This window comes from Hemiscyllium ocellatum, chromosome 1 (genome assembly GCF_020745735.1).
Source record: "Hemiscyllium ocellatum isolate sHemOce1 chromosome 1, sHemOce1.pat.X.cur, whole genome shotgun sequence".
Classification (NCBI taxonomy): Eukaryota; Metazoa; Chordata; class Chondrichthyes; order Orectolobiformes; family Hemiscylliidae; genus Hemiscyllium; species Hemiscyllium ocellatum.
In genome coordinates this window covers 68,714,201-68,728,892 of record NC_083401.1, presented here as the reverse complement: position 1 = coordinate 68,728,892, position 14,692 = coordinate 68,714,201, and positions in this window count along the sequence as shown.

Here is a 14,692-nt window from a genome sequence, read left to right as displayed (position 1 = left end):
CCTCTTCACTGCACCCCCCCATTGACCAGGGCCTGCAGGGCCCTGACTGAACTTGATACCAATTTCCCCTTCCCAGGCATATTTCCTCACAGTTTCCAAGGCTGAACAGAGCAGCTTTCAGATGTCAGCATTCCTCCACTGTACAATGCAGATGCTAGGAATGCTGCTTTTTGGGCAGATGGTGGATGGTGAGTTCCTCCGGGAAAGGTGCATGGTAAAATAAGGCAGAAATTAGATGTGAGGAGTACTACGGGCAGATCAACAATTAATGTGGCAAGTTTGATAAACTATGGTGAGAAAGCTCACTACATCTCAGAAAATTTCCTCTAAAAACTCAACATAATTTGGACTCCACCAAAAAATCATGAGATTCAGACCACTGTGTTTGAAATACCTTTATTTTGAAATCTGGTGGATCTTAGACATGGAGGAAAACTGTAGATACTTTTTGTTCTTTCATGGATGTAAGTTTCACTGACAAAGCCAGCAATTGTGGCCCAGCCTGATTGATATTGGAAAGGTGATGGCAAGTCACTCTTGCACTGCTACAGTCCATCTAATGTAGGTACACACAGTGCAATTAAATGGTGCCTTTATATTTACCTCTGATGACTGACTCAAGCAGGCAATGATTTTGTAGACTGTAAAAATGGCAGATGTTATTGTCAGAAGGCCACTTTCTTCTCCGGATCTTACTGACTGTCACTGGTCTAATTGCTCAGTGAAAAGTATGACAGCAGCAGCAGGATGATTTTCATAAGTCACTTTTCCTGTTCACATGCCAGTCTGCCTCATGATGTAATAGATCAACATCATGACATAGTTCATTAAGTCCATGTATTGTCCAATTTGTCAAGACGAAAACTGTGCTTTGATTCCCTCTAAACACAAGTTGCTATCAGTCTCCCTGTGTTTGGTATAAATTTGAGAGGAGTTATAAATACAATAACATATGTTATGTGCAGCAAATGCCGTGTGGTAATGCTCCAGTTATAGTGGGAAACTTTAATTTTACAGTTGAGAGTGTGTTACTGGAAAAGCACAACAGGTTAGGCAGCATCTGAGGAGCCGAAGAATCGATGTTTCGGCCATTAGCCCTTCATCAGGAAACGTCCTGATGAAGGACTTATGCCTGAAACGTCAATTCTTCTATTTCTTGGATGCTGCCTGACCTGCTATGCTTTTCCAGCAACACACTTTCGACCCTGATCTCCAGCATCTGCAGTCCTGGCTTTCTCCTAACTCTAATTTTACAGTCAACAATAAAAATGTTAGGTTCTGAACAAATTTGTGCAGTAACCGGTGACTGACAGCTATCCAGTTAGAATATTCGTTTAGATTTTTAGAAGGGATCTTACAAAACTTCACACGTGAGATTTTTAAAAGTCAAAAATTGAAAATTTATTTGGCAAAGTGCTGATGGACTTGTAAAATTGCACCAGTCTGAGTCAGCCACTCTTCACGCTATTCATAGATAATATGGAGGTGGTGGATATTTCCAATATAAAATCTGCTGCTCTCTTCTCACTGTTATTAGAAATGTCAAAAATTCAGACAAATTATGTGCTGAGCTACGAATTAAAAAGTGAATGTAAACACATGATTATCAGTTAGTGCACAGTGGAACACAGCGTGCACATGCATAGTTTCCATTAGCAAAGACAATGGTTCAAATTATGAACCATTCATTGAAAATATCGTGATCTATTACATCATGAGGCAGACTGGCATGTGAACAGGGAAAGTGACTTATGAAAATCATCCTCATTGAAATATTAAGATGCAAAGGTACTTGATTTGAAATTGAATCAAGTTGCAACTCACTGTTGCTAAATATCTAATCATAACAAACATTCTAAAGTGGGGCAGTGCGATGTGAACCAAATAATCACGTTTGTCATATTTGTCGCTATTTGTGCCTCTGCATTTTTTTCAAAGAAATTGCTTGATAAGACAAAGCTCGATACAAATTGTTCAGGTGCTTTATTTCACGGCAAGTAAATGTACAGAGCAATGGCCACAATTAGATGAATTAAATACAACTAGCACAACTTAATTACATGATTATTAACAGGCTGCATTTTCCGAGGTACTGGCCTGTCTATTAGGCTTGTTTGCAGTTTGACAGATGCTGGCAGCTTATATCAGGCTCTGTTGAGACAGGCAGAACATCTATGCAGCCTCCTCATTCAAATGACTACTTTATTGACATAAGCAGGGCAGGTTACTGGCTGGCTCAGAGTTCAGCAGGGAACCCAATAGCATACGTGATAACATATGGCCCATTTAGTCCCTTCCTCTGGAAGGCAACTTGCCTCCCTTAAAGGGGAGCAGCACCCATGAGGACAAATTTACTGCTCAGTAACTGCAATGGTACTGTTTGAAAAAGAAACTGCACAAATGAAAGGGAGGTGATCAGATGGGGAGAGGTCATATTTTCACACAGGTCAGGGGGCTATCAAGGATCACCTTAAGAAGGGGACGGGAACAAATGATGAAGGAGATCAACTCCCAGATCTGGCCTGAAGACCGAGCTGCAATACAATCATTAATGTCACACCCCAATATTCAGATACTTCACATGACTGTCACACATTCCAAGGTGCCCGCTTCTCACTGGTCTCCTGCCGCTTCCATGCATTTGCTATTCACCTGTGGTAGGCACAGCATCAAGACATACTGCAACACAATCACTGGCTTTTGTCTGTATCTTTCTGGCAAACGAGGTGATCCATAATCTCCAGTCGTGGAGCAGAATGAGTAGGAGCCAAGGACACCTCTTATCCACCGAGTCCTACAAATCAATTGATGGTCTGCACCCTGGGATTGCACTAGCAGCTGTGAGATCTATCATCACTGAGAACAATCCAGATAATGGTATTATTTTGCAATACGCTCTTTTCAACTCTCATCTTATCCTCATCTAGCCATTGGACGTGATGTGCAAACTGCTGAAGGTGTGACCACAAACCTCGTGTTTTCCATTCCACTTAAAATTACCTTTCTCATTCTGATGAAGCATTGTCACTTCATCCGACAGAGTCACCAGCTAATATACTGGCACTGTGCAAATCTTATTGGGTAGCACAGAATCAAGATGCAACCCTGGTCAGCCACTGCCTGAGTCCAGCCAGGGCACAGGAAAAGACATTGATGTGGCAGCTCATTATATGGTGAGAGCATGGACGGGTTCTGTTGCGGGGACCTCAGATATTAGCATTGATCAGCATACAAAGAGAACACTGAGAATATGTACCTTGAGAGGCTCTGGGCATGAGCAATGCTGAAAGATAGCTGCTTGTCACTCTCAAGGAACATGATAGAGATCTCTGCAGTGTGTTACATTGCAGTCAACTCTTCATTACAGTCAATTCTTTTTAACTTGAAAGTTCCGGCTAATTCCATGACAGCACTTGACGATCCACCTATGATGCAGTTCCTGGCAGCAACATTATATTGTGTCAGAAACCATCCAACATCAGAGTGTTGTAAGAGTTCAGACTGAGGTCATGCGATCCATGCATCATCATTTCAGTGCTCAACCAAGCATTCAGCTCCTGATAGCAGTCCATCAATCAACCCTGCAGCAGATTAGTAGGACCTGAGGCACACCCAAAGAGGAGTCATGATTTGGAGATGCCGGTGTTGGACTGGGGTGTCCAAAGTTAAAAATCACACAACACCAGGTTATAGTCCAACAGGTTTAATTGGAAGCACTAGCTTTTGGAATGCTGCTCTGTCATTAGGTGGTTGTGGAGTAGAAGGTGTTGTATGTTTTTTAATTAGAGGAGTGGCAGAGACATCATGGAACATAAATATGCTGTCCTCAGTCAGGACAGAGACAAAAAAAAAGGCAGATGCTGGAATCAAAGTTGACAGGTAGGAGGCTGGAAGAACACAGCAAGCCAGGCAGCAGTGCCGAAGAAGAGTTACACCTGAAATGTCAGCTTCTCCACCTCCTGGTGCTGCCTGGCTTGCTGTGTTCTTCCAGCCTCCTGCCTGTTCTCAACCATGATGACAGCATCTACACTTATACTAGCGCCATGGCATTGCTGTTGCCTATGCTACAAACTCCATGGAGACAATAGCTTTTGAAGAATTATTTGTTAATTGAAAGAATAACAAGACTTCATGTTGCGTTGTATTATGTTGGCCACTGGTGGATTCATACTTGTAATACATCTGTGTGTCATGAACACACATGAAACCTTTTTCAATAAACTTCTACCTTCAAGATAAAGTCAGTGATGCATAAAAATCTTTCGGCCTGGTTCACAATCATTTAAAGATGGCATGTATCTGTCAGCTTTGAGGAACTCGGGGTCTGGTCAGTGGTCATCTTTGTTTAGCTTGTTTAACACGATGGTAGGGAATAAAGAATGGATTCTTGCATTAAATCTCAAGACAAGCAAGTGTGAATCAATGGTGAGGGGGATTATGGAGTGTAGTCAGAGGCATAGAGGAGTGAAGTAGAAAAGAGTTGGAGTTTTGGGTTTGGTTGTGGGAACAGTCATTCAGTTAAGGTAAGAAAATGCAGGACTGAAAGGTCAATTCCAATATTGACGAAATGTTGGTTATTCTCAGGATGTTGGCTGCAGAATCCTCAGAGGGCTTTCAGTTCATCTACAGTACTTGAGTTAGCCTTGCTGAGACTACTCTCAGTAAAATCCTTTGCAATGAATGAAAGGGAGAGGCAGCTGAGCTTCTGCATTCAGCCATGTTTTAAACAGCAGTTAGTATGACACTGGACACTACTTTGATAACACAATAGTGAGCAGAAAAACATCAGAAATGGCCCAGAAATTCTGATCATGGGCAGAAACCCTTTTTCTGATTTAAAAAAAACCCACAAATATATTTATATGACTTAGACTCTGGAAATTTCTGGGCAGGAGCCTGCTGTTACAAATAGGGAGATCTGTTCAGGAATCCTTGCACCCAGCAGAGAAGATAATTGTCAAAACCATTCCCCATTTGCAGCAGTTAGTGTGCCAATTCTGTGATTTAAATGTCCAACAGCCCGGTCACTTTGACAGACACTGTAAAAGGTTACATACAATATGCAGTAAATAAGATCACAGGGGATAAACAGGGTGTCAAGTGGGTGAGAGTTTTGGTTGGCAGGTAACTGGATGAGTGTTTCGGGTCGGGAGGTTGTTGGATCTGGTGTGTGGGAGACGGTTGTTTTTGGGCTGTAGGGTTGGGGGCAGTGTGTTGAGCCAGTGTGAGGGTGATGGTCTTGGGCAGGGAATTTGAATGGAGGATGGCAAGTTGAGTGAGGTCAGGAAGGAGTACAGGTTAGATAATGGGGGCTAGGATTAGACAGTAGTGGGTTTGGACTGGGGAGGGAAGTATGTTAGGAGTGGTCAGGTCAGGCTGTGGGATGGAAGTGGGTTTGTCACCTGGGATTTTAAGGGGAGGGGGTGAGGGTTCAGGTCAGGTTAGCAGATAATGGTCAGGTCTTGTTGATGGGTGTCAAGGCTCAGAATTGTAGTTGGGGGTGTCAGATGGGATTCAAGGATCTGTTGAATAGCTCCCCAGGAGCTGGAGAAGGTTTCTCATCCTCTAATCTTTCTTGGGTAACCTTTAAGCTTAAGTTGGAACCCTGGGTGTTTTCTGACTTCAGGGTTATTTTCAGAGGCTGTCAAATGTAGGTGAAATACCCATAGGAATTTTCCACAATCTGGGCAATTTCGTCAGAGTCAGTTTGGTGGGGATTTCCGTATGGTCCTAATACCCAGCTCCAGATCTAAGCTGCTACAGCAACATCTGGCCATTAGAATATTTGGGTCATTATTTCTTCCACAGTCAAGGAAATGTCAATTCCTTTGTAAGCATCAGTGAAACATGCCAGCACATTTACGTTATGACTAAGGTAGTCTCAACAAAATAACAATGATGCACACATATATAAAATGAAACCAGCAAAATATGAAATAGTGAAATTTAATTTTGAGAAACTCCCATGGCATCTTTATGTTCAAAAATATTATGTCAATGGCAATGAACTTTGGCAGGAAAGTTGTGGCTGTCCATGATGCAGGGCATCCCTGTTTGACCAGGTTACTCTATAATTGGCCACTCCTTGATGCAGAATTATCAGCTGATGACAGCTTCGTGAGTGAAATATTTTCTCAACTGCTAAATCAAATGTGTTTTGCAATAGAATATTAATTACAATAAAAAAGATAAAAGAAAATAGAAGTGACATATAGTTCAGGTTATGATATGAAAGATGATCTGCTGTTGACAAAATCCAATCCTGAGTCTGCTCGTAAACTCAAAAGTCACTGCCATTGACTCCAAACCTAAATATCTTGAAAGTTCTTCCAAGTAAAACAATCCAAGGTTTCCTTTGATCTCTAACAATCAAGTCACGTAGGCTTCAGAATAAGTCACATAAATTTCATTTTCCATAAATTTTAAATATAAATAATATTAATCTTATCAATCTTCCAATTCTAACACTTTTCAATCAGCCAGCCCAGATTGTTGCTGCTATGCTGAGAGCAGTCAGGCCCTCAAGGCCGAGAGCTGATTCAGCTCATCCTCAAGGCTATCTGCAGTCTTCCCCACAGAAAGGTAGCTGCCTTCCATTGGCAGGCAAAAGTGAGGATTGCAGATGCTGGAAACCAGAGTTTAGATCAGAGTGGTGCCGGAAAAGCACAACAGGTCAGGCAGCATCTGAGGAACAAGAAAATCGACGTTTCAGGCAAAAGCCCTTCATCAGGAATAGGCTCTCCAAGTGACTGGCTATGCTGCAGTCACTGGGAGAGCACAGTACGGAGCAAAAGACCACCTCCAGAACAGGCACTAAACAAACACACCACAGTGGGAGGTACAGTGCCTTGCCTCATACTTTTAAGTTTAATCTTTATGGCTCAGGTATCATTCTGGTAAATTAACATTACACTCCCATAAAGCTTAACATTGTCTTTCCAACGCTTAGTGGCAGAACTGCTCTCAATACTCCAGATACAGTCTAAACAGAACTATGTTTTGCTCAGGCCTGACATCCACCCCTTATATTCTAGTTATTTTGATGCAAAGTCCAGCATCAAAATTGATATTGATAATTTTATGCACCTGTTTATGACATCTTAATAATCCATGTATCTGCAATTCCAGGTGCGATATAAATGCAAGTATTTTATTATACAAATTGGGATGTACTTTGACAAAATTAAATCCTTTGGTCTCTCATTTCCTTTGAGAACAATTTCAATCTGTAATGGGGATTTTTCATCATGCTTATGCCTTGTTTTTGGTTAGGTTTATTTTGTTCTTGGATTTAAAAAGAAATGATTTGCATTTTGTAAATTTGAGTAATTGAAGGATATTTTTGTTCTTCATCAAGGCAACGTTTTTCTAGTTCTTCATTGTTTTTCAGACTCTTACGTACTATCAAATATCCACAGCACTCTCACCACAGAAAGAGATTTGATATAAAGCCATTTCTTCAGAATGCTTACATGCTGATAATGTTGTACAAAGGTCAAAGCATCAACAACTAAATGTTAATCGTGTTCAAAGCGGAAGATTTAGTTTTTATTCCAGTGATTACAGGTAGGTTTAGAGACAAATAAATGAATCAGCTTTATTGCCTTTCTGCATAATATAACCAGGCTGGAATCAGGTTGAAACAAAGATGAAGGTCATTCTTTCCATTCACTGACGAGTCTTCAATGGTGGGGTAATTAGGATGGCAGCAGCAATTTATATTTAAATAGTATCTTTAATTAAATAGGAACATTATAAAGTAAAGAGTGACACAGAACTACGCAAGATGATTTTAGGTCAGATGACCAAATATTTAATCAAAGAGATCTGTTTTAAGGAGTGGTGCCTTAAAGGAGGAAAGCAAGGTGGAAAGATGGAGACTTTCCAGAACTTGAGGACTAGACAACTGAAACATAACCAAACATGGTGATGCAATTAAAACTGGAGAGTGTAAGAGGCTAGAAGTAAAGAATTGGTAGTAATAGTATCTTGAAGGATTATGGGAGAGGTGGAAATCACAGATTTGGAATTTGGAAACAAGGATGAGAATATTAAAATCAAGGTGTTGCTTGTCCAGGAGCCAATATAAGTCAATCATTGTTATGATGAAGAAATAGGACTTGTCCTGAGTGAAGGCACAGTTGGAGCATTTTAGATGACCTCAAGATTGTGGACTGTAGAATGTGAGAGACCAGCCAAAAGTGCATTTGAATAATTTAGTCCAGAGATAATGACAGCATTAATGAGGGTTTTCTCAGCAGATGAACTGAGACAGGATGAAGTCTGTAATGTTACAGAGGTAGAAATAAATGGTCCTTGATGATGACAGAAATTTGAGTTTGAAAGCTCATCTTAATACCAATTGTGACATTAGGGTTCTGAAAAAATTGGCTCAATCTCAGAGTGTTGCCAGGAACCTTGCAGTTGGTAGTTTGGTAAAGGAGCTTGAAGCAGAAACTGAAAACAGTAGTGTCATTCTTCCCAATATTTAGTTGGAGGAAATTTCTGCTCATCTAGCACTCTATATGAGTCTGATAATTTATGAATGGTGGAGAAGTCAAGAGAAGTAGTGGTGAGGTAAACCTGGGTGTCAACAGCTATGCTTTTGGATAATGCAGGGGGCAGAGTATAGATGAGAATTAGGCAGATCAAAGATTTTATCCTACAGAAATGTCACTGTACATATTCACTGTCTATCATTAGATCAATAAGAATGGAACAGCAGTAACACCCAGCTGAATGACAGTGAAGAAATTCTGAGAATTGTTACTGTGATTAGCTGTGTCAAAGGCTGTAGTCAAGAATGACACAGGAAAAGTTTACTTCTGTCATCATCATATTGGATGTTATTTGTGACTTTGGCAAGAGTTGTTTTGGTACTGTGTCAAGGGTGTAAACCTGGTTGGACAAATTCAAAGATGAAGTTCCAGGAAAGATGAGAATTGATTTGAGAGGTGAGTACACATTTAAGGGTTTTTGAGAGGAAAACAAAGTTTGAGATCGGCATTAGCTTGCATAGTTGGATCAAAGCTTGATTTTTTTAAAGTGGAATATTGGCCTATATTGCGATGGGTTAGAGAATAAAATTAGGGAGATTTAGTCACAACTGTCCTGACCTTTGGTAAGAGTCCAGATTGCGCACTGCAGCAAGTTTTGGTCTCTTAACAGAAATATACCTGCAGTGGAAGGTTAAATACATTGATTCCTGGGGTGAAAGAGTGATCTGATATGAAGGTGTTGAGCAGGTTTTCCTATACTCATTAGAGTTTACAAGAGTGCGAGGTGATCTTACTGAAACATATAAAATTTTCAGTAGGTTTCACAGGGTAGATTTGAGGGCATGCTTCCCCGATTGGGGGAATCTAGAACTACAGAACATTGTTTCAGAATTCAATATAATGATGGGTATGCAAGCAAGAGAAACATTGATCCATATAAATGAAACAAATAACTGTAAATGCTGGAGATCTGAGATAAAAAAACCCATAAATTGCTGGTGAAACTCAGCATATTTACATAGTTTGCTTTCAGCACAAATGACTCATTCTCTGCTACCCTCAGCCCTCATTATCACTTGCTCAACTTCTCTTCTGTCCTGGCTTGCTATCCATAATCCACTTGTTTACCTAACCCTTTCATACCCCCCTCTCTCTCTCTGGGCTCTACCTGCACCTATGCACTCACCTTCCAACCTCAGCTTCAGCAAAAATACCAGTTTTTCCTCGCTGATATCAGTTCTGATTAAGAGTCATTGGGCTCAAAATGTTAAATCTGCTTTCTTCCCAAACATACATACATACGCTGCTGAAAGCAGCATCCATGAGGAAAGGTTAAGGCGGGATGCAAAATCTTCCTTCTTCCATGCTGATTCAAAAATTCACATATTTTCAGCTGGAAACTCATGTTGCCTTTTTATGTAGCTGGCCTGCTTACAGCTCTAGCAATCCACATTTTTTTACTCCACAATTCCTGAAACCATGTTAGAAGTGATGCATGTTTAATGACTTATAGACTACACACAAAGGTACTTACAGCACAAGTGGAGGTCACATGACTATGGCAAGCCAGTCAGCGACAACTGCATTTCTTTAAAAGCTGAGGGGGAAAATATAGAAAATTGTTTTCACTAGCACTTGACAAGGTGAAATAACTGCAAATAGGCCAGTATCTAATCACCAAGTCACCCTTTATTTACATGTGCTCAGTACATTCAGCCAGTTTACAGTCAGTCCTCAAACTGAGGAGATCCTCCTGCGGAAGGTGTCATCATCAAAACAGTTGAAAGACAGATGGAAAAACCGGAGAATGAAATGGAGTCTCTACAGGAAACAGGGTATACTGATGTGTAGTCAAGGTAACTTTGGGTGTTGATGGGTTTGTATTGGATACTGGTGGCCAGCCAATCTCCAGAGATGGAAACAGAAATATCAAGGAAGGGAAGGGAGGAGTCAGAGATGGATCAGGTAAAGCTGAGAGTGGGATAGAAATTGGAAGCAAAATTAATCCATTTTTCCAATTCCAGATGAGACAGGAAAGCGACACTTACGATTTCATCATTGGACACAAGTAAGACTGGAGTGAGGAATGTTTTGCGTAACCCACAAAGATACAGGATTTACTGGGGGCCTTGCAGTTATCCGTGGTTACACCTTTGACCTGAGAAAGTGAAAGGTGTTAAAGGAGAAGTAGTTGAAAATGAGGATGAACTTGACCAGGTGGTGGTGGATGTAGGTGGTGCCAGCAAACTGGATATTTTGAAACCGACATAAAGAATCAGAAGAATTGCAGATTTGAGTGGAAAGGGATTGGAAGGGGCAGAAAAAATAAAGTTGAGGTCGGAAGAAACAAGTTTTTTGGGGTAGGAACAGGCAGAAACAATGGCTCTGGCTGGCCAGTCTTGTTTGTATATTTTGAGAAGAAGGTAGAAGTGGGATTTACAGACTTGGGAGAGTCTGAGGTGGGAAGCTGTGGAACAAGTGTCCCCTGCAATCAAGCCAAATTTTTATCCAGTTGGCTACCCCTCCCTGGATCCCACGTGATCTAGCCTTAATAACTAGTCTATCATGTGGAACCTTGTCAAGGCCTTGCTAAAATCCATGCAGACAACATATTCCATTCTGCCCTCATCAATCTTCTTTGTCATGTCCTCAAAAACTCAATCAAGAGACATAATTTCCTACGCACAGTCATGTTGACTCGCCCGAATCAGTCCTTTCCTCTCCAAATGCATGTAAATCCTATCTCTCAGAACACCCTCCAACAACCTACCAATTGAAGCACTGAATTGGTAAGGATTTTAGAAAGCTTCACTGCACAGATTTTTAAGAATCTTTGTGCATTACTCACAAAAAAGCTAGCTTCCAAATTAAGAGAAGGTAAATGGACTGTTGGCTTTCGGTTCAAAGTAATGTAAAAATAGGATACCTTGCGAAAACTATCTAAGGTACCAGTCATCAGTAAACAGTTTTGGGTCCTTTATCTGATATATTTGGTATTGGAAGTAGTCCAGGATAAGTTCACTAGGATGATTTTAGGTATGGAAGGACAGTTTTACCAGTAGAGGTTGAGTAACAGGGGCTTGTATTCACTGGTATTGAGAAGAATAAGAAGATGCTTTATTGATCTGCACAAGATTTTTAAGGGACATGACAGGGTAGATGCAGTGATGTTATTTCCCCTTGCAGGGAAGTCTAGGACCAAGGCCATAATTTCAGAGTATCATCCATTTAAGTCAGAGGAGGATTTTGTTTTTCAGTTTATGGTCAATCTGTGGAATTCTTTACTGCAGAAGGTTGTTGAAGCTGGTTTGTTACATATGTTCAAGGCTGAGTCAGATGGATTTTTAATCAGTAAGAGAATCAAGATTTATGGGAAAGACAGTGAAGTTAAGGAATACCAGATTAACCATGATCTCATCAAATAACAGGGCAGATTCAATGGGCTGAGTGGCCGACTTCTGCTTTTACGTCTTCTAGTCATTCTAATTTAGAAACATCGAAAATAGGAGCAGAAGCACATTATTTGGATCATCCAGCATGCTCCACCATTCAATATGATCATGGCTGATATTCTGTCTCAAGAACAAATACTCCTACTTTCTCCCACAACACTTGACAACTTTAGTGTTCAGATATCTATTTCTGAAATATATCCAGTGACTTGGCTCCCACAGCCTTGTGTGGTAGGGAATTCCACAGGTTAATTCCACAGTGAGTGAAGAAGTTTCTTCTCATCTAATATTAAATTCTGAAAGCCTGACCCCCAATCATCCGACCTCTGAAATAGGGGTAACATCATTCTTGCATCCAGTCTGTCCAGCCCTGTCAGAATGTTATGTATTTCACTGAGATCCCCTCTCATTCTTTTAAACTCCAATGAATATAGGCCCAGTTGACCTGATCGCTCCTTATGCAAAACATTTACCATCTGAGGCATCAGGGTGATCCTTCACTGCACTCCCTTTATGACAAGTATATATTTCTTAGATGATGAGAATAAATGTACTGCCACTTCTCCTGGGGCTGCCTTGCCAGTAGGACAGGTTGTAACCAGGAATAGTGTTATTTGAGTCTGGAGCATAATCTTAGTTCCAGAACATGTTTTATAGACAATATCAGGCTGATGCTCAACTCATCTGTGAGACACCTCTCACAATTTTATCACAATTTAGCAGAAAGGATTTTGCATGGATAGGGTTTGGTTTCATTCTTTCTTTTAGACATCGTAATGTTTATCTACAATTGAGTGGCATTCTTAGCCATTTCAAAAAGTATTTAAGAATCAACCACATAGCCAAGGGTCTGGAATCACATGTAGGCCAAACTAGATAAGTACAATAGATTGTGTTCTCCAAAAGGGGATTACTGAATAAGGTAGATTTTTACAACAATTAGCAATGGATTTGTGATCACCATTAGAATAGCTTTTAATTCCAGATTTTCTGATTGTACTCAAATTCCAGCATTTGCTGGGGTGGGATTTAAACCCATGTCCTCAGTGTATTTTGAATCCAGTGACATCACCAATATATCAGCATGTTCCCAGCTCAACATTTTATGACTTATGTGCAATTAAACCACCCAGGTTTCCCAATCATCCCTCAAATCTCAATTTTAAAAATCTGATTTTAATTGTTTCTTCCAAAACAGATGATTTTGTATTTCTCCCATTATAGTCCCTGAGATAAGTTTTTTTTGTCCACTTGTGTAGCTGTTTATCTCCTTTCAGCCTCTTCAAGACACTGAAGGGTCAAATTGACTTGAAATGCTGTGTTTCTTTCTACAGATGCTGCCTGACCTCCTCCGTATTCCCAGCACTTGTTCTTATGATATATATAAAATTACATTTTGGTCATGATTCATTTGAGGTTCCTTTTACCATAATGCAATTAATTAACCCTGTCACACTGTATGATATCAGGTCTAAAATAGACTGTTGCACAACATACCAATCCAGAAATTTATCTTGAATGCAATCCAGGAATTTGTCCTCCAGACTAATACCATTATTCCACATTATTGTTAGTGTGTAGCTAGGTTACTGTAACTCCGACTTAGTGGGATCTTAGATCAAGACTCCCCCTTGAGAACTGAATACAAAACGTATGGCTGACACTCCAACACAGTACCAGGAAGTGCTTCATTGTTGGAGGTCCTATTCCTTGGACGAGCTCTTAAGCTGAGACCCTGTCTGCTCGCTCAGGTTGTTACGAAACATCGCATGCCAATATTTGTAAGAAAAGCGGGGAGTCTTGGCCACTATTAATGGAAAACTACCAAGTCAGTACAGCTTCTTGCTTTCTTATTATCACAAAAAGGATATTGGAGTTACTGTCAGCTTTAAAAATTATGGGTCAGTTTTTGGATGGTTTCTGGATGCCTTGCATTCTCTGTGACAACTTTTGATCTCCTAACCACATCAATAACGGCAGTCAAGAGCAATATAATTAGGTCATTCTGTGACCCTAGCCCCATGTGTGCTTCAATACTGAAATTCCTAAGTTGTTCTTTTTGTAACGAAATGTCATGCTGTGGCAAGTGGCTCAGTTAGTAACACTGTCACCTCTTAGTCAGATAGTTGTCCATTTAAGTTTCACTTTAGGACGAGAACACGACATCAATGCTGACATTCCATCGAGTGCTGTAGGAATCCCACTTCTTGGATCATAAGTTAACCCAAGACAACGTCTGATCTCTGAGATGAAAGTAGATGATCTCAAGGCATTATATTGATGAAGAACAACAGCATACGCACAGTAGAATCTGTGGAGACAGAAAAACAGTTGGCATTTCAAGTTGAAGATCTTTTGGCAGAACTGAGTAGTACCCGATATCCTGACTAAATCCTGACAGGTGGGATTGTGGCTCAGTGGTTAGCACTGCTGCCTCACAGCGCCAGAGACCTGGGATTGATTCCAGCTGTGATGAATTTACACATTCTCTCCGTGTCTGCGTGGGTTTCCTCTGGGTGCTCTGGTTTCCTCCGAAAGCCCAAAGATGTGCAGGTTAGGTGAACTGGCCATGCTAAATTGCCCATCGCGTCCAGGGATGTGTAGGTTAGGTGCATTAGTCAAGGGTAAATATAGGGTAAGGGGAATGGGTCTGGTCGGGTTACTCTTTGGAGGGTAGTTGTGGACTGGTTGGGCCGAAGGGCCTGTTTCCACATTGTAGGGATTCTATTCTATGAATACTTA